General features: G+C 40.4%; 1 long non-coding RNA gene across 1 annotated transcript; it reads right to left on the bottom strand.

Annotated features, from left to right (window-relative positions):
- Positions 1–9,985: 9,985 nt before the first annotated feature.
- Positions 9,986–12,145, bottom strand: LOC130135008 (uncharacterized). Its single transcript, XR_008814502.1, has 4 exons — positions 11,983–12,145; positions 11,809–11,876; positions 11,635–11,732; positions 9,986–10,530 (listed from the first exon to the last, which is right to left on the bottom strand). It is a non-coding gene; the product is annotated as an uncharacterized LOC130135008 (long non-coding RNA).
- Positions 12,146–20,951: the final 8,806 nt, after the last annotated feature.

The raw sequence follows: 20,951 nt of genomic DNA, 5'->3' as shown, positions 1-20,951 counted from the left end.
GCCAATACTGGATGGGACGTGCATCCAGCTAAGGGATTTTTAGTAAATACTTCCAAAGGCTTTGGGGAATGTTGTACCAAATGCCTCACCTCTGGGGGTGATCGGTTCCAGGGTGGGTAGGGTCTAGACCTGGAACCTGGAACCTACCCTGTTACAACTGGTTCCCAGTTTTTGGAACTTGAAATCTAACCTGTTTTCCCTAGACCCTATTTTGGAACCTATCCTGTTTTTCCGATCCAGTTCCAGGGTCTATCCGATAACCTATTTTTTTTTTTCTTTTTCTGGTTTCAGAAATTTGGAGCAAAATAAACAATCCGCAAGCACCATGTCCAGCAATTGACATGCTCCCCTTTATTGAGGAAAACTCCTAATGAATTTTGAAGCTGACAAAACTTTTTATGTTTATCTTGTGAATCTGACATGCATTCCATTCCAGGTTAATATATTCTGGAAGTTCAGAAGGAAATATCAGACTTTACAAGATCTCAGAACTAAAAGTTCAAACTCAGAATGAGAAGTTCAGACTTTACCATAAAAGTCATTCAGACTCTTTTTAAGTCTTCAAAGAACTTCAGGCCCTATGAGAAATAGGTTCATATCTTATTAAAAGAATCCCACTAATCTAAGTTCTGAAAGAAACACAAATGCAGAAGTTATGCAGACGTAGACGCAGAAGCAGAAGTTTTTCAGACGCAGAAGCAAAACTCATTCAGAACGAATCACAACAGCTAGTGATCTGGCATGGATTCCACAAAGGGAAAGTTTTGATTGTCTCAATCTAAAGCTATAATTGATCGACAATCAAACATTATGACAAGTATATATTACAACGGATAAAACTCTACTTATGGAAATCAAGATTCTGATTGTATGGGCGACCAGAATCAGCGGGATTCAAATTTTGTCATCCAACGGCTACTCAATCCATTTTATACAAAAGTATTTATACTCTTTCCCACAATGAATGCACTTTACCATAGTTACTTTCTTTGTGTTCTCATCTATGATTTTCGAAAAATTATCCCATGTCTCCAATTGATTAGCTCGCTTTTTACCAAGAGGAGGACGGGAGTTAGGTACCCTCACATTGTTTGTCGCATTCACAGTTGTAGAGTCCACTTCAGCAGCTTCATGGAATGGCAATTCCATGAGAGGACTCATTTTATTATATCTATCCGCTTCCATTGATATGTCTTTGTCTTGATCCATCAATTGAAATTAAACTATACAAAGTCAGGAATCTACAGAAGACAAATTTTATAACAATATAGGACCAACAATCATAGAATAAGAAGCCTGTAACTCTTCATTTGCGCAACAACAATTACAGCCACAAAGCATAGCGAACCAAAGTCAAACTCTTCATTCTTGTTTCGCAATGGATTGTTCATTGATCCAGATCAAAGGGCATGCATCAAAATATGTCAAAGCCTGACGAGAACAAGCAAGAAACAGAGAGGTGAGAACAAAAATCTCTCGGGCCCTTCATCATACACATATAGAATCGCGCTCAAGACACATACATGAATTCTCCACAGAGAGTTTTTTGGCAAACTCTCAGGCCCCTTATCAGAACCGTGCTCAAGACCAGACTCAACAGCACAGATCTGCTAGATTCTATTATCAGAACCGCGCTCAAGACGAGACCGCGTGATCAACCTGCGTCGACTCATATGCCATTCAAACAACAAAAACCTCATCACCTGACGATGAACACGACGGTACCGCAACCACAGGCCAGAGAAGAAAACCAAAAAAGCATAGAGACAATAGGCGAAACAAGCTGGGTTGCCCAAAAAAGTACCAAAAAATTCAATTGCGAACTCACCTTTCTCTCGATAGTTGCGTCAGAGTCGGCGACGACAAGGCGAGAGGCGACGAGAGGGGTTGTGTTCTTGCGGGCCGTGGTGACGAGAGGCAACAAGCTAGGTTGCTGCGACTGAGGCAGCGAGCAGCCGCGGCGACGAGCTGGGTTGTGGCGACTGAGGTGGCGAGCAGCCGCAGCGACGAGCGGCGACGAGTTGGGTTGTGGCGACTAAGGCGACGAGCAGCCGTGGCGACAAGTGGCGACGAGAGGCGACGAGTTGGGTTGCGGCGAGCAGCCATGGCGACGAGATGCTACGAGCTGGGACAAGCTGGGTTGCGGCAACGAGCGGCGTTGCAGGCTTGCAGCGACTCAGGCAGTGAGCAGCTGCGGTGACGAGACGCGACGGGTTGGGTTACGGCGAGCAACCGTGGCGACGAGATGCTACGAGCTGGGTTGCTGCAAGCAGTCGCGACGATGAGCTGGGTTGCAGCAACGAGTAGCCGTGACGATGAGCTAGGTTGCAGCAACGAGCAGCCGCGACGATGAGCTAGGTTGCAGCAACGAGCAGCCGCGGCGACGAGCGGCGAGCTACCGCCGGCGACGAGTTCTTGCAAGCAGACCGTGAGGGGCCAGAAGGAAGGGGACTCGCTCGCGAACTGGAAGAAACTTGAGGGAGAGACTGAGAGCGACAGATGCTAGGGTTTTTTTGGAGTAACTTAAAATCGGTTCGAAAACCGATCCGGGTGAGATTTCACTTAGACCCGGGAACCGGACCGGTTACAACCGGTTCCAAAAAAATAGAACCTGTTCCTTGACCGGTTCAAACAAGAACTGGTTCCTGGACCTGTTTTTCGGGTGGGCCGGTCCGGTTCCCGGGTAAATCCGGTCCGGCTGCACACCCCTACTCACCTCTGTCTCGAAAAACTCTCGAAAGCCTTTAGAGGCCCAAAATCCTATGGTAATGCTGAACCCGTAGAATAATGCATGCGTAGTCTGATGTAGGGGTGAACGGTTCCAGGTTCCCGATTCCAGGTTCCCTATAGGTTCCACCGGAAACCTAAAACCTACATGTTGGAATAGATTCCTCATTTTTTAGAACTTAGAACTTACCTTGCATATCATAAAATGTGGAACCTATGCTGTCACGGGTTCTAGGGTCTATCTAGATTCCATCTGTATTATTAATTGAACGATTGTAGTGAATTATCACTTTTAATGACCAATACTTGCTGCTACAATTTGCTAACCACAACTTATATTTAGACACACGAAGAATACGAAACATTAACAAAGTAAAAGTTTCAGTCATAAAATAAAAGCTCAGACTAATGATTCTAGATTATACATTCATCATCTGACGCCATGGAATACTGCAAGATCATGGAAGACATAGACCAAGAAAAATACAAAAACTTATTTCAGGTGGCAGGTTCCACCTACCTAGAATCTGGAATCTACCCGTTAAAACAGTTTCATTGGTTTTTGGAACCTGGAACCTACCCTGTATATCTTGAAATCTGGAATTGATAAGTTCCCACCGGTCCGGTTCTCAAATTCGTTCCAAGTTCTACTCTAGAACCATGTTTACCGCTAGTTCGATGATCAAAAACCCAGAGGAGGACAAAATTTGGGAGGACAAAACCCTATTTTTAATTTGCTAAATCAATATATTACGTGTGCACTTCCAGAGTTCACATTTCCAAATGGAATGTCAAACTTCAAAATTCTCTTACGTCACAAGAACACAAGACCGAATAAACGAGAGGCCTCCAACGTAGGGCGGATGCAATCTCGAGAAACCATATCCTTTCAATCCTTCAAACTAGCAGAATAATTTTCCTAGCTCAGCAAAATTGATATTAATATCGTGGTTGTACCATATTATTCCCCCAGGATAAGGACCAAGAAAAAAAGGCGACATAGGTGCTGAAAAAATACGGCAAAATTCACGTCCGATTTTCTAGACTTTCACACAACTTTCTAGTTATACTTTTTGTAGCTTTTACAGAATTATTGCGTCAGCATTATTGAAGTGGATGGGTCCGAAGGAATTTCATGGAATGACCGGTCGTCCAATCGGTCGAAGATGAAAAAAAGCATCATGCCCACCATTAAAATTTAAATCCCACAAAAAAAATAAAAAAATAGAAATATTCTTTCTCTTTAGATGCTTTCAATTTGATGACGTCATCCAGACTATGAATTGACGTTATATAAGTACTAAGTAATTTCGGGTCGTGATCTCGCCGATTATGATTTGATTGGAGCGTGGCTCCGTGATCACATCATCAATCGATCGTGTGGGAATATATGTTTTGTGTACGCTCCTTTATGGAACATGAGATATTGGGCACGTTGCTTTCACTATGACCTCGACACAACACAGGTAGCAATACCTAATTCCTATCACTCATGAACAGAATAGTGGGCAGGAATCTAGGGGAAAGTTTATCCTACTAGGCCGGCGATTAGGGTTTGCGTCGGCATGTCGACATCGATAATACAATACCCTATGGGTATCGAATTTTCATATGGGTATCAAGAAATAGCGATGTAGTTGTTTTTCAATAGATGGTTGTGTCTATTTATGAGACGTGTCATTCCTTTCGTGTGAGCATATCAGTCATCTTAGCGTGAGCAAGAATCTAGGAGAAGTGGTCATGTTAGACTCGTGATTAGCTCTTGTATTAGCATTGTGAATGACCCAATTACTGCTTTGTGTCTAGGCGCACGAGAACGGTGAAGAGAAAATAGTTGTGCCCGTTCTCACTTTCGATCGGTGCTCTGAACATCGGACCAGATCGACTGAAAAGGTCATTTCATTTCTACCAAAAAGACCCAAGTCCAAATTCCGTAGCCTTGGCCTGCTATCCCGAATTTCCGCTCCGCATCTTTTGCGAGGTTTAATCTCCGATATGACATTGAAAACACCGACATTAGTTCGTATTCGATCCTCTTCAGCTAATTTTGTAAAATTTCCTGGATGGTATCACATTGACATCGATAATACAATTCCATAGATAACTACGCCTCTATAGGAACCTTGTGTTGTAGTGTCTAGTCCACATCTAGCATTTTCATGACAATCATATGGATTTACAATTTATTTCATCTTGAATCGATTGGCATGGTTTGTCTGCTCTATTGGGCCATGCTTGTGTTTTGGACAAATTATGTCTGATATGTTCAAAAGTGAATTGGGTTTGGGCCTCCTCTAGAATTCAAGGTGCTAGCCCAGCAAGTTTTCTACCATGATTGGCTTATAAGTATACACAGATTGGACCACAGGACCAAGATGTAAACTTTCTAGCCAATTTGGTCTACACAAACTTGGTCCGATGCATTTCAAAGTTTGCCCCCTTTCTTCTTAACTTTCCAAATGCCCCCGCTGGAGCAAAGGGGAAGAGTTGGGCTTGGATCCACCAGCAGAATTTACCAACGCAACCGCTCACTCCTCAACAATAATACCATCGATAGTCATCTTATATCCGTAACCGCTGCTTGAGTAAGAGATGCTCGTCCTCGAAAACGGATTGTGTGACCACCTTTCTCACCAGCAAATCTTCAATATACATTGTAAAATTAAGGTGGAAACTAACAGAATCTTGCAATTTAAATCAATGTGAAATCACCAGAGAAATAAATAAGGGACAATAAGGACACGAGAGATTACGTGGTTCGGTCCGGTGTCAATACCTACTCCACGGATAGCAGTAGATAATCAACTATAGTCGGAGAATCAGAGTTATAATCGCTCATACCCTCGAGTATTTTTCATACCTAGATTAGGTCCAAATTCACGGTATTTACAAATAAACAACTCCATTAGATATAACGCTCAAAAACACAAATCATCGCAAGAAGTGTCTCGGTACACTAGAAGTGTCTCTATACACTTCTTTTCTTTATCTTTTATGCTGCGCTTTGCACTTCGTGCGGTTTCTACAAGGAAAAACTACTGTAGGGCTTTGAAACAAAAGAACATAAATTATAGGGTTAACACCACGAAAAACTTAAAACTGGTACATTTGTGACCCCGAACTAATTTTTTGATAACAAAAAACCTAAAATTGGTACACTTATGAAAAATTTACCCCGAATTAATTTTTTGACCATCAAAAACCCCACATTGGTACACTTGTGACAATTTTACCCCGAACTAATTTTTTGACCACCAAAAATCCCAAACTAGTACACATGTGACAATTTATCCCAAACTAATTTTTTTACTACTAAAAATCCCAAAATGGTACATTTGTGATAAATTTACCCTTCGCTATATTCGTTAAATTAGATTAATATCACGAAAAATCACAAATTGATAAATTTGTGACAAATAGAGGGGTAAAATCTCAAATTAGTACACCTGTCAACTACCACGTGTCATCAAACTTAGCAATTTGACAGTAAAATTTAACGGAAACTAACAGAGGATAAATTTATCACAGGTGTACCAGTTTAGGGTTTTCAGTGGTAAAAAAAATAGTTCGAGATAAAATTATTACATGTGTACCCGTGTGTAATTTTTTATGGTCAGAAAAATAGTTCGGGATAAAATTGTCATGGTAGTACCAGTTTGGGGTTTTTTGTTATCAAAAAAATAGTTTGGGGTAAATTTATCACAAATGTACCAGTTTGGGGTTTTTTGTGGTATTAACCCTATAATACCTAAATTATATGGCCTTTTCGTGATCAAACCCTTGTGCCCTTAAGAGACCAGTCAACAACTTTCCTAATTAAACCCACTTCTTTTCTTATCGACTTGCTGAACTCCTCAAACTAATATATATTAAATAAAGAATGTGAGCCCCAACAACAGAAGTTGACCGATCAAAGTAAATAAGAAGAAATGTGCTGCTCAACTCCTCGAAGTACCGACTCTCTCATCATGAAGAGCTCTCCTCTGCCCTTTGGTGGTAGGTCTCCTAAACCCTAATCCCTGTATCCCACAACGCCAATCAGCCCCTTCTGAATCCTTGATTCGGTCGCTCCTCTCCACATTATTGGCTCCTTCACAACAAAGAGAGTGGAAATCTGTTGAATCCCTACAACCCACAAACCCTAATCGTTTCATAAAGCCCAAAACCCAGTAATGATGCCTGAACCACTCTTCCTGCCCCTAACCTCTGAAGCACTACCAGTGAGGGTAAGGTGAAGGTGTTTTATGGTCGGTGTCTCGTCCAACAAATTTCTCGGTTGAAGTCCACATCGGAATGCTATGCAGTTCTCCTGATCACTCTGTGTTGGGTCTTTCATACTTGAATCGAGTACATCTAGTCTCGGGTAAGTCTTTCTGTATGCTCTGTTTTTGCTTTGGAAAGTGATCATGGAGAGGGAGGAGGAATCAGAAAGTCGAATGGCAGTACTCAGCAAACGATTAGGCAGGCTTTGGTCAAGAACAGAAGTTACTGCAATGGATGAGGCAGTTCCTACAAGCAAAATCAGAGAAGGTAGACTTACCCTCGTTGGCAAGCTATTTCAAAACCCAAAGATAAACTTTCTAGCATTCCAAAGCACAATGAGGAGAGCATGGAGACTTGAGAATGTAACCTTCTCCCCTTTGGAATTTGGAATTTATGCCATTACCTTCATGACTGAGAAAGAACTTCTGAGGGTGTTTGAAACTGGTCCTTGGTCCTTCTCGAGCCATCTATTGATTCTCAAAAAATGGGAACCAGATATGCCTCCACACCGATATGAGTTTGATACATGTCCTTTTTGGGTGCAAATCCACGGACTTCCTTTTGAATGGCTTACAGAAGAAGTCGTTCTAAGAGCTGTCAAAAGTCTGGGTCTGGTTATGGATGTGAAGGTAGATGCGAAGGGTGTCGCAGCTAACAAAATTGGGAAGGCGAAAGTCCTCTTAGATGTGAAAACCCCTTTAAAATCTGGATTTATTGCTAGCAAGGGAGGGAAAAAGCTCTGGTTGGATTATAAGTTTGAGAGGCTCCCTAATTTCTGCTACTCTTGCGGTAGATTAGGGCACAACGCAAATTACTGTGAAGAAGTCGAATTCAAAGAAGGGAAATCTGAAGCTGAGGATGAGTGTCTCTATGGCCAGTGGCTTAAAGCCGAAGTACAGGGTCACAGTCCTTTTATGAAGCTCTTTTATGGGAAGTTAAAGGAGGAGGATATAGAGGAGGAAATTATCTCTGAGACCCCAATACTTTCCCTCCAGATTGTGCCTTTTCAGGGTGAAGCCCTGCAACCTCTCTCTCAGCCCAACCATATTCAAGTAGAAAAGGGAAAGAACATAATGTTTGGGGATACAAGTATGCAGTCGCAGCAACAAGCCAAGAGGGGTGAGGACTTTATTCCAAACAATCTGCCGTTTCCAGGTCAGAGCAGTGGCTCCACCTCCCCTGATGTACAAATGCTCCCAGAAGTTGCTCAGAACAAGAAGCTTAAAGAGACGAAGAAAGCTGCTGCTAAGAAGAAACGCAGGTACAGCCCCTATGAAGCACAAATGGCAAACTCGCAGCTGCTAGATGAAACTCAATTGCTGGATACACCTATTCAAGTGGTGTCAGGAACAATGGAATGGGCTTTGGTGGCTAGCCCTAATAAGTCACCGGGTTACATATGAATATTATATGCTTGGAATTGTCAGGGGTTGGGCAATCCCTTGACAATTCAAGCAATCAGAGCCCTTGTGGCTCAAGAAAAGCCCAGTATACTATTTTTGATGGAGACCAAAAATCAAGAACAAGTAGTACTTCGACTCAGAAGGCAGCTACGGTTCCAGAACAGTTTTTTGGAAAATCCGAGGGGTATTGCCAGGGGTATGGCTATTTTTTGGGATGACAGGGTATCTTTAACAGTGGAATCAAACTCTGAATTCTTTATAGATTTGGTGTGCGTATTAGAGGAAACAAAACATCGAATGCGACTGACCTTTATACATGCACCAAATGAGTTCCAGAGAAGGCTAGTTCTTTGGGAAGATTTGTACAACATTAGCCAATTGAATGATCTACCATGGGTCTGCATAGGAGACTTCAATGAAATCCTTTATCACTGGGAAAAAGTAGGGAAGCGCATGGCGGAACATTATCGACTCAATTCTTTCCGAGACTTTATCAATGCTTGTTCTTTAATGGACTTGGAAAGTAAGGGATGTGCTTTCACTTGGACAAATAATAGGGATGGAGAAAATCATGTCAAGGAGAGATTGGACAGGGTATTGTGCACTATGGACTGGCGAATTTGCTTTCCACACGCTGAAGCATATGCATTGCCGGCAATAGGGTCAGACCATAGTCCTATTTTGTTATCTCTCTTTCCCGAGTTAGTGAAAAGGAAAAAAGACTTTAAATTTGAGGCTTTTTGGCTGGAAGATGAGGAATGTGGAAACATCATTAAAAAAGTCTGGCACTCGGAAGAATTGATGAATGAAGATCTGCTGAAGAGGCTGAAAGTAGTATCATTGGCTCTATCTAAATGGAGCAACACAAAGTTCTCCAATGGAAAGAAGAAAATAGACCTTTTAAAGAGAGAGCTTCAGGACATCTCCAACAACCGACACTTGCATTGGGAAAGAGAGAGGGTGCAGTTTCTGAAAAATGAAATCGAGAAGATGTGGAGACAAGAGGAGATGTACTGGGGTATGAGATCGAGAGTAAACTGGCTCAAATGGGGAGACAAAAACACTAAATTTTTTCACGCCACAACAATTCAGAGGAGACAGAGGAACAAAATCTCCATGTTAAAAAATGAAGAAGGGGAATGGGTTCATGATATAACTCAACTAAAGCAGCACACATCTCAATTCTTCAGCAACCTTTTTCAAACAGTCGGCCCTCGAAATTTCCAGCCAACACTAGAGGACTATCCTTGTCTAGTCGGGGAGGACATGAACCAGATGTTGACAAAGCCAGTGACACTAGAAGAAGTAACTGAAGCAGTCTACCAGTTGGGATCTACAAAAGCCCCAGGACCCGATGGTTTAAATGGCCAGTTTTTTCAGCATAACTGGAAAGAGCTACAACAAGCAGTTTTCAGGGAGGTACAAAACTTTTTTCGCTCAGGGTATCTCAACTCAGAGCTGAACAGAACATATATATCCCTCGTTCCAAAGATCCCAAACCCAGAAAAACTGGAACAATTTCGCCCCATAAGCTTGTGTAACTTTGCGTACAAGATTATATCAAAAGTCTTGGCAAACCGATTGAAAATATGCTTGCCAAACTTAATTTCTATTGAGCAAAGTGCCTTCGTGAGTGGAAGACAAATTCAGGATAACATCTTAATTGTCCAAGAGGTGCTACATCAGTTGAGAATCAGAAAGAGAAAAACAAAGTTTCAAGCAGTGCTTAAACTTGATATGCAAAAAGCTTATGACAGAGTTGAATGGGATTTTTTGGAAGCTTGCATGGGGAAGATGGGTTTTAGTGATCAATGGGTGAAGTGGATTATGCAATGTGTCTCTACTGTGTCCTTTAGTGTCAAGCTAAATGGAGAGCCTCTACCCTACTTTCAACCAACAAGAGGAATTAGACAAGGTGATCCCCTCTCCCCCTATTTGTTCATCTTGGTGGGTAATGTATTATCTTTTTTGATGAAAAAGGCAATGGAGGATGGAAGTATAATGGGGATCAAGCTGAATAGATTCTGCCCCACGCTATCTCACCTCTTGTTTGCAGACGACTCAATCTTTTTCCTCGATGGAACGATTATGGAATGCCAGAATGTTGCAGCTGTTTTGAATCAATACTGTTTTGCGTCTGGGCAATCAATAAACTTAAACAAATCAGGGGTATATTTCAGCAAGGATTGTCCACTGAGTTTGAGACAGAATATGTCATATGAGCTTAGAGTTCCAGAATTAGAGAAGACGGGGAAGTACCTAGGGATCCCTTCAGACTGGGGGGCATCAAAAAAACATATGTTTGCCTGGATACTAGCAAGAGTAAACACGAAACTAGCAGGTTGGAAAGAAAATCTGATGTCAAAAGCCGGAAAAGAAATACTCATCAAAGCAGTGGTGCAAGCATTACCCCAATATGCTATGTCTATCTTTAAAATCCCCGTCTCCATTTGCAGGGCAATTGAAAAGAAAATTGCGTCTTTTTGGTGGAAAAATGGTGAAACACAAGCTGGACTACATTGGAGGAAATGGGATGTTCTGAAACGAAGAAAGGATAGTGGAGGACTTGGATTCAGGGATCTCATGACTTTTAATGGGGCTATGTTGGGAAAACAAGCATGGCGAATTACCCAAAACCCTTCCTCATTATGGTCTCAAGTATTGAAAGGGCTGTATTTCCCTAATTGTGATTTCTGGCATGCAGGGAAAGGGTCTCGTCCATCATGGGGGTGGCTTAGTGTTCTGATGGGCAGAGCATCTATCCATCCTTCCATTATGTGGTTTGTGGGCAATGGGGAACATATTAACATTAGAGAAGACAAATGGCTTCACAGGGGAGTTATTGGGGGTCCACCTAATCGTGAGGAGCCTAAGAGGGTAGCTGAGTTAATTTTGCAGGAAGAGTCGAAGTGGAATGAATCGAAGCTACAAGCAGCTTTTTGATGAACAGTTGTCGATGAAATTCTTGCAATCCCACCGAGGTCACATGACATCAAGACAAACCGGTTTGGTTAAATACCAAATCGGGATCCTATACAAATCAAGAGTGGCTATAATAGAAACAAAGACCTTGCAATGAAACCAAACCCAAATCAGGCTTCTTCTTCATATCAAACCCCCGAAGCATTGTGGACAAAAATTTGGAAGGCAAACACAGAACCGAAGATCAGATTTTTCCTATGGGCGATATGTCAAAATGCATTACCAACAAAGGTAAATCTATTCAGAAGAAGTATTGTACCAGAACCGATGTGTGAGCTATGTCACCAACATCCCGAAACTATTGAGCATCTTTTTCTCCTCTGTCCATGGACGAAACAAGTCTGGTCCAATCCTTCACTGCAAATCAAGTTTCCCAATCAAGGTCTCCCAAGAATTGAAGAATGGCTCTGGAATTTTAGCGTCACAACTATACCTTTTGAGCTACTTGCGACTGTCCTTTGGCTTATTTGGAAATCAAGGAACAATTTCATATTCCGAAGACTGAAACCAAACCCAAATCAGTTGGTGAATTCAGCTCAGTTGAAGCAAAATGAAGCACGAGGAAGCAATTTCGGAAAAGGAAAAGCTGTTGAAGGCCAACACTTACCTCAAATTTGGCGAAATCCGCAACAAGGAGTCCTGAAGATCAATATTGATGCTTCCTTTACTGAAGGTTCAACGTCAGGGGCAGTAGCTGCTGTTATGCGAGATAGCTATGGAAGAATGGTAGATGGTTTTGCAAAAACAGTGAGGGCCGACTCTGCAGCTCGAGCCGAGGTCAGTGCTCTTCTAGAAACGCTAGTCTTCTTCTCTGATCGGGCAAAGGATTGCCTTCTACTAGAGTCGGATAATTTAGACTTGGTTAAAGCTATCACATGTGTAGATTATTTCAAGTGGGATATACATGTGCTTATTTTGAAAGCCAAAGATCTGTTGGAAAATTTTACTGATATTAAGTTGGCATTTTGTAATAGAGAGTCCAACAAAGTGGCAGACTGGATAGCGAAGGCTCAAAGAAAAAATGTTCTGCCACAGAATTGGAAACTCTACCCCCCTCCCGATCTTTGGAATCTTCTTTGTGTCGATGCTTTGCCGTTGTACTCACAAGCTAAGTCGTGAGAATTGTATGAATATGGTTCTTCTGATAAAAAAAAAAAAGTAAATAAGAAAACTTCCTTGTGTGATTTCCACGAGGAATTTCAACCGAGAGTGATAGGAATTAATTTCCTACTTTTGCATATCAAATTCCATCAACCATAGGAACTTTGCTAGTTAACATCCAGTCGGATTTTGTTCACGGGCATAAACTCAAGATATAAATTTAACAATTTTTCCATTTTGGCTCAACATTTATTCATATTGTTCTCCCAACGCCCCAACAGGCGTTCACTCTTTACAAATGTCAATTGTGCTTGAGTTTTGCCAAAATAACAGGCTTGATCATCATGTCTGCTGGGTTCCCACTATAGCGCTTTTCTTCACAATGATCTTACCATTCGTCAAAACATCTTGGATGAAATGGTACATAATGTCGATACGCTTAGTTCGCTCATGATAAACTTGATTATATATTAGATATATCGCATCTTGATTATAACAGTGTATATTAAATTTTTTTTGCTTCAACCCAAAGTCTGAGGGTGAACTCCTTTAGCTATATCACCTCCTACGCTGTAACGATCAGTGCCATGTACTGTGTCTCAGTCAAAGACAAGGTTGTGATTCAGTAAAGACATTTGCCAAGTCACTGCACCACCTGTCATCATAAATACATACCATGCAAACACCTATACTCATCCAAGTAACCGGTGTGATCTGAATCCACATAACTAGTGGTCTCACTACCATTGTCATCTCTCAAGTACACTATACCAACATCTGTTGTCCATTTTAAATATCTCAGGATCCATTTTACAGCTTCCTAATGAGCTTTAGCATGACGATTCATGCAGCGGCTAACTATACTCGCAGCTTCCAAAATGTCGAGCCCAGTGCACATCATATCATACATAATACTACCCACTGCAATAGAATAGGAAACATGGGACACATGCTCCTCCTCCTCCCCAATTTATGGTGATAACTTATCAAAAAGTTTAAAGTGCTTCGTTAAAGGTGTACTCACAGTTACGCTAAGTACATATTAAAACGTTCAACAATCTTCTCGATATATTTCTTTTAAGATAGACGTAAAATTCCTGCGGTCCTATCACACAAAATCTCCATACCTAAAATTTTCTTTACAACAGCTAAATCTTTGATCTCAAACTTAGCACTCAACTACCTCTTCAGCATTTCCGTCCAAAACAAAAATCGCCTCTTCAGCACATCAATATCATACATTTTCTTAGCCGTTATTAGCATGTCATTAACATGTAATAACAGAAAAATCAAAGACCAATCTTCCATTCTCCTAAAGTAAGCAGAACTACCCATCTAACTTTTCGAATGATCCTAACTAGTCATCAAAGCATCAAAACGCTTATACCACTATCTATGAGACCGTTTCAGCCTATATAAAGTTTTTTTAAATAAGCAAACATGATCTTCCTTACTCGGAATAGAAAATCTCACCGGCTGCCTCATATATATAAGATTACTTCAATAAACAGATTGTATGACTACCTTTCTTACAAGCAAATATGCAATATAAGTTGTAAAATTAACACGAAACTGATAGGATCTTACAATTCAAATCAACACCGAATCACCAGAGAAATAAACGAGGAATAATAAGGACACTGGAAATTTACTTGGTTCGGTCCGAGTGTTGAAACCTATTCCATGGGGAGAGCTAGCAGCAAGAATCGGAGAATTAGAGTTACAATTACTCCTAGCCACGGGTGTTTACCACACCTAAATTAAACCTAAACAAGGGGTGCACGGCTTAATTTAGGTGTGTGCAAAGGAATCGGGAACCGCCTAGAATCAGATTGGACTGGTCCGGAACCGGCTGTTCCCAAGGGAACTAGTCCGATTCCCGGTTCCAATTTACTAGAATTGGTGATTACCGATCCGGTTCTAGGTTCTAGACGTGGAACCGCCCACCCGTTCACCCGGACCAGACCGGTAGTATATATAATTTTTAAGAAAAATTTCAAACAAAGAAAACAGAAATTTTTTTAATTAAAATGAAAACCTCAAATTCTCTAATTTAAAGCTCAATGCTCATCAACTGAATGCTCGTTTCGTCTCACTCTCACCTTGATTGAGTCGTCTCCGTATTTCTCACTCATGGTCTCGACTCTCAAGCTCAAACACCCATCGACTCACGGCCTCGACTCTCAACTCCCATCAACTCATGGCCACGCCTCCGGCCGTTCATCGCCTCCATCTCTCGCTCTCGATCACCTTCATTTGCGTGAGCTTGGTGGGACCGGTTCCATTAAACTAATGGGCGGTTCCCAATTTCAATTTTTCAGAATTGGTCCTTAGTAGATGATGTCGGTTTCATGATGAGAACCGCTCGTCCGGATCATGCTCCTCCTAATCCAACCTCGTGGAGTCTCTCTGTCCGCTTCATTTCTTTTTCTTTTGTGCGGCAATTTGCTGTTCGTGCGGTTTCCGCAGGAAAAACTACTGTAGGGCCTTGAAACTAAAGAACATAAAATATATGGCCTTTTCATGATCAAACCCTTGGGCCCTTAAAAGACCAGTCAACAACTTTCCTAATTAAACTCACTTTTCTTATACACTTGCTGAACTCCACAAATTAATATGCATTTAAAGAATGTGAGCCCCAAGAATGGAATTTAACCGATCAAAGTAATTAGGAAAACTTCCTTGTGTGATTTCCATGAGGAATTTCAACCGAGAGTGATAGGAATTTATTTCCTATTTTTACACATCAGATTCCATCAACCATTGGAACTTTTCTAATTAACATCCTGTTGGATTTTGTTCATGGACTCAAACTCAAGTAAATTTAACAATATAATCTAAATCTTACGGCATTCACACTTCAACTCTTTTTTAGCTCAGAACATTTTAAACTTTGGCAACATATGAATCTTGACTTGACACGTAAATTTAAATATAATTTTTTTTTCATTTGAATATAATTTTAAACTAATACTGATAAACGAGGGAAGTACTTCCTGTTTGAATTTAAGCGGAAACAAACGGACCCGAAATTCTTCGACTTTACTAGCATATAGTGCTTCTCGATGAGCCGAGCACACACCTTCAAATTTCTTATGAAATAAATCATATTCACATTTCATCTTTATCAAAAGATAACCTTTTCTATTTCATCTCTCCCATCTCATTTATTCAACGACCAGCCAACGCTCAAAGTCTCCAAAACTGAGTGCCTCATATCTTATGCATGTCATGCTAGTAAAAAGGAGAAACTTTGACTTGCCACATGGTCAAGATTTATGAAGAAACACATTGATTCGTTACGCATACAAGTACTACACCCATATTACATGGTCATCTTGGGCTTCAATTTCTCTAATCTCTCTACTCCAACACTAGTGTCCGTGTTCATTTCATTATCTTGTACACTCGCATCCAGCAAGCAACGTGAATGCAACCCTCTTGTTTTTTAGCAACTTTCGTTCTATCCCTTGGCAAGATTGGACTGAGAGGGCTCTTGCATATGTTAAACATGACATGACAAGGATGAAACTCCCACATGAATGTGCACTTTTTTAGTCAACCACCACTAGAGGCAAATCAACGGGCTGCTTACAAGGTACATGGTTCATGATTGTTTTGTATTGGGGCCAACACTATCTTGTGGCAATCATTGAATTGGTGAAATATGAACCAATATGTGCCACGCCCACTTCTTCAAATATTCTCTATTTCCGAACTTATCATGTGGCCAATCAATGTGTGGAAATTATACTTGAGACAGCATGCATCTTTCAATGGAGACATCTCCAATTGACATGTCCACATCCCACTATTTTCCACATTTATGATTCCCATGAAGATTGCGCATCCTATGAGCACTATCAGCTTTGCTTTCCATTTCACTGTTTTGGGGGTCAATTTCCCTTTACAATTACTAGAATTTTCAAAAACATGATAAACGACCCATCTTTTGGGTCTTCGTGCAATGAAAAACGAGCACAATTAGGATCGTTGGAATTATTAACTGGAGAAATATGAAAATCTCTTTAAAAGTCTGAGAGAAGATAATAGCATGTCGAAATTATTGAAGTCGTTTATATATAGATTTATATATATTTCCTTGTATGCATGATATGGCTTATCTTTGACCTAAATCGAATTAGAATTCTTCTTTGAGAAAAGCAAGTAAGAAATAGAAACACGAGAAAGCAACCAAAGAAGAAATAGCAAGAAATGGGTTTTGAATTCATGTCGACAACACCTTTATTCCTATAGATTGAATGGACGGCGCCATGTTAGACCACAGAAAAGTCAACATCGCATTTCATTTCCGATAACGGACGCAACGTACCTCCTTTTCCTTTCTTTTCTTTTCTTTTGGACTTTCCGAGGTGTCATGTCTTGACTCCCTAGAGAGAGCCTCGTATCAGAGATGGTGATGTTTTGCATCCGAGGCCACACACTCGTTTTCGTAGCTTACAATGCGACAAGAACAATGCGATACCAATGATCCCACCGTGGAAGGTACGATATATCTCTTTCGATTTGCTTGCTAGTGATGGAGCCCAGTAATTAAGCACAATAAATCCCGGTGATCCGTCGGTAAAACATAGGTGCGGAAGTTCTTCGATAGTTTTTAGATATTTCGCAGCTTGATTCTTGTTCGACGCGTTCTTATCTCTTACTCGTGTCCGGATGTGTTCTCACAACCTTGTATTGCCAAAATCAAGTTGAGTCGCTCGTCACCCGACCAAAAGTGGAATGGTTGCAGATAAGTATTATGGTTAATGGGTATTTCAAGACTAGTGGTACTTTTGTTCTGAAATCGAACTTCCTTCTCTTTTATCTTTAGATCAAAGATGATTACATGGACGAGACGAGAACTTCTTAACTTAATTGCTATACACAAGATATTTAATTCGCTAATTAAATCTTGAAATGGGATACTTAATTAAATAAACATATAATTCACCCAAATGGGTCACAACAATGTGGATTTAAAGTAATAAGTTGAGCTACCAAACCTAGCTTTTCCTCATCATCTCCAAATCTTATCGACCATTTAAATAATTCATCCATAATTTATCGGTTGAATGTCCATGATTTGCGTATAATATCAAGGAGATCACCCTTCTTATACGGTCACATGATTTACAACAATCCTCTCTCCAATAAGCATCGCATCTCGAGGAGGTCAACAAATCGTGGATTTAATTCTTTAATCAAGACATAATTAGGCTGTGATTAGAGTAGAGAGACATATGGACCAAGGAAATCTCTAGCGCCAGCTGAGCAAAATTCTTTGAAAATGAATAAATCAAAGAGGGGTGAGTGTGACTTTGGTTGTCCAATGGGCCAAACCCTAGAAAAGGGATGAGATGAGCACTAATGCACAATGCAAAGTGTGGCGTGAGTGATTGGGCGAGTGCTCTTGGAGAAATGTGCGTTCCAAGTCAAGTCCTATAAGTTTGGCCAAAAAAGTAGTCAAGAGAGCATGTGAGTGGGACACCCACGCACATACATATAAAACCCTAACGAAACCCTAGAATTGGTAAGCCAATGAAGGATGTGCACGTATGTGCGTGATTCATGATGATTTGTGGCTACATGTTTTTTGAATTCTAAGCTAAATCAAGACATAAATGAATGAATGCGTGCACCACATGGAATGGCGAAAGTCGATTAGTTTAAGGATAGTCGATCTTGTCTTGTCGAATGAAAGATAATTACGTGGCCCCTTTTGCTTACTTAAGGCTGCCGACTGCCACAATTAATCTCTAATGTGTTCAGCAATATGCAATTATGCACGTTGTTCTCTTCAATTTAAATTTTGCAATGTTTATATCCAAAGCTACATATATAAAGCATCGGAAATCAAAAGACAACAAGCCCTTGATAGTGAAGAAGTGTTCAATGTCCCTATAGTTCTTCAACTAAAACACAAACGACTAGACCATCACATCGAGTTAAGTTTTCGAAACCTTCTAAAAAAGAAAAGTAAATGATCGATATTGCTATGTAGAAGAAATCATTTTCATCCAATACTTCTCCTTATTTGGGACCATATTCAACTCTTTTAGCTTTTATTGAATCGAGAAATGGGTTTGCGTTAGATGAAGGATTCATCGAAAAAAGAACTACAGAGACAAGGGAATATATTTTACAGAAGCTTTCGACCCCATTTCTTCTAGAACAATCACAAGCACTTTTTTTTATTATGGATCTACTACCAGAAATTCAATGCGTAGAGTTTCCTTTGCTAAGAACGGGAAGGAAGAAAGTGAATCGGTATGCTAATTCCTCATCCTCAAATCCGTCCTTCCCATTTTATGGTAAAAAAATTCATTCATTTCGGGATCTTTAATGTAGATCGAAATGTGCTTCCTTTTGACCTGGCGAAATAAAGTCCTTGGAAATGAGTTTAAGAAGTATCGGATAACATAACTATAGGGGAGAACCTAAAACTTCTAGCTTTCCCAAGAGCTCAGAAATATGATGAAAAAATTGAAAAAATGAGCAATTTTTAAAGATAGGCAAGCTGGCGTTAATATAAATAAGATATGAAATGCGGGCATAAAATAAGATGAAGGGACAGTAACTTTTGGGTTTAAATGAGGGGAGATCGAGGGAAGATCGAGCGGAGATATGCTCCCAACAATTAGGGTCCAAGCCTTCGCTTTTTGGTATCTGCTTAGGTGTCTCCACGAGTTCATTAATTCAGCTTTTGCCCCAATTAAATAATTTCATCACTCATTCTCCTATTTTGTTCCCCCATATCATCTCACAGCTTCCATGGCTTAGATAAAGACACATCTCCCTCCTTCTCTCTCTCTCTCTCTCTGATTCATTTATATAAGAGAGTCCACAGTCCACACATTGCTGGAGCCTCATGCAAAGTTTGCAAAGTGGAGCAAAAGGTCAGTCTTTCTGCTGCTTCTATGCCCTTGCATTTACATTTTTACTCTCTCTTTGAGTTCTCCACCTATGGAGAACAACGGAGTTACTGCTCATTTTGCATGGTTGTTCATGGAGTTTCCTTTGTTTGGAGAGAAAGTGATGCGCTTGAAAGTAGAACAAACCCCACATCGCATATTTTAGATACTGCCTGTGAATATCAAAACTAGAAACTAGGGTTTTGTCCTTGGCTAAGCATTATGAGAATACTACATATATATATTACCAAAATTACTATATCTAATATTATTGTCTTGATTGCACTTTTGTTCCTTCCTCTAGTGTCCTTGCTTGCTTTCATGAGAAGGGTCCTTATCTTTTGAGGGTCCCTCAATTTTCCTCGAGCCAATTCTTGAATATCTTCTCGCACGTCGAGTGGACCGCTTAGGGTCGAATGCTCTCGAATTATTGAATGCTTGAGCGAGCCTTCGAAAATCGCCGTGTTGGTAGTTGGCGATGTCGCACTTTTATATTAAATCAATTGAAAATCGCATTTGTCTTGTTATGGAGGCTAGGTTTTGATTATTGGCATTTATGCCTGGCTATCTATCTGTCTAATCTGAGGGAGATTAGACTTCCTATCATCAACTTGGCACCCACAAAGCTTGACTAATAGCAATTTGCCTTGATTGCCGCTTCTTGTAGGGCGAAAATTAATTATAAAGATTGATAATTTTACACACCCATTTTTTTAAATTGAGATGGGAGATTCTGGCTATTAACTAAACCTAGTGCGGTATCAGATCCTCGATCAATTCATTACTAATAAAATTGATTAGGCAAGGAGAGCGTGGGCACTATTTTTATCTTCTTCTTTTTCCACCTAATTATTTGTTTTAATTAAAGATTGACGTTCCACTTTTGGCAGATTTTTTAAGGAAATAAAAGACAAAACCCTTCGTGGCCCAAGTTGCCACGTGAAAGTAAGTCCACACGAGCGTCGTGCGCACCATCAAATCTTTGCTCCAAATGACATTTTAATAAGAAGAAAAGAAAAGAAAGAAAAAAATCGTACAAATTGTCCGTACGCACACCCCTTTGATTTTAGTCCCACGAGAGATTTAGAGTTCGATTCGAGAATGGTTGTATTGTCTCGATAGCCATTCATGCGCCTCGAATTTTTAATCTAGATAAATTTCTCGTGAAGTACGTGTTTACTTCTCACGATATCATAGATTTTTGTAAAAAATCATGTTCTATTTTGTTATCAATCTTTGACAGGACGGCGCTATGACGACACATTTCAATTAAAATACGTTTTAGAACCGTCAACGCCTCGTCATATTTAAGGAAAATGAAATGCAATTATAGCGCATGGCATTCCATCTAGTTATGGGGACGACACCATCTTTTTTTCATAAGCCTAGCTAAGACTAACTTTGCACATGATTTTAATTTTTTTAAAGTCATATGTAAATGTATTGTTGTAGGTTAGAACTTACATTTGTGTTTTGTTCAAAGGAATGGGCATTCCCCTTGTAGAGGGAGTCATATCACTAATGTGAAGGGATCATAACTCCATTCCAATATTGCACCAAC

This window comes from Syzygium oleosum, unplaced genomic scaffold (genome assembly GCF_021117445.2).
Source record: "Syzygium oleosum isolate NSW1041296 unplaced genomic scaffold, Sole_v2.1 Sole_v2.26, whole genome shotgun sequence".
Taxonomy (NCBI): Eukaryota; Viridiplantae; Streptophyta; class Magnoliopsida; order Myrtales; family Myrtaceae; genus Syzygium; species Syzygium oleosum.
The sequence above is the reverse complement of the archived record's forward strand: the minus strand, read 5'-3'. Positions and strand labels throughout refer to the sequence as shown.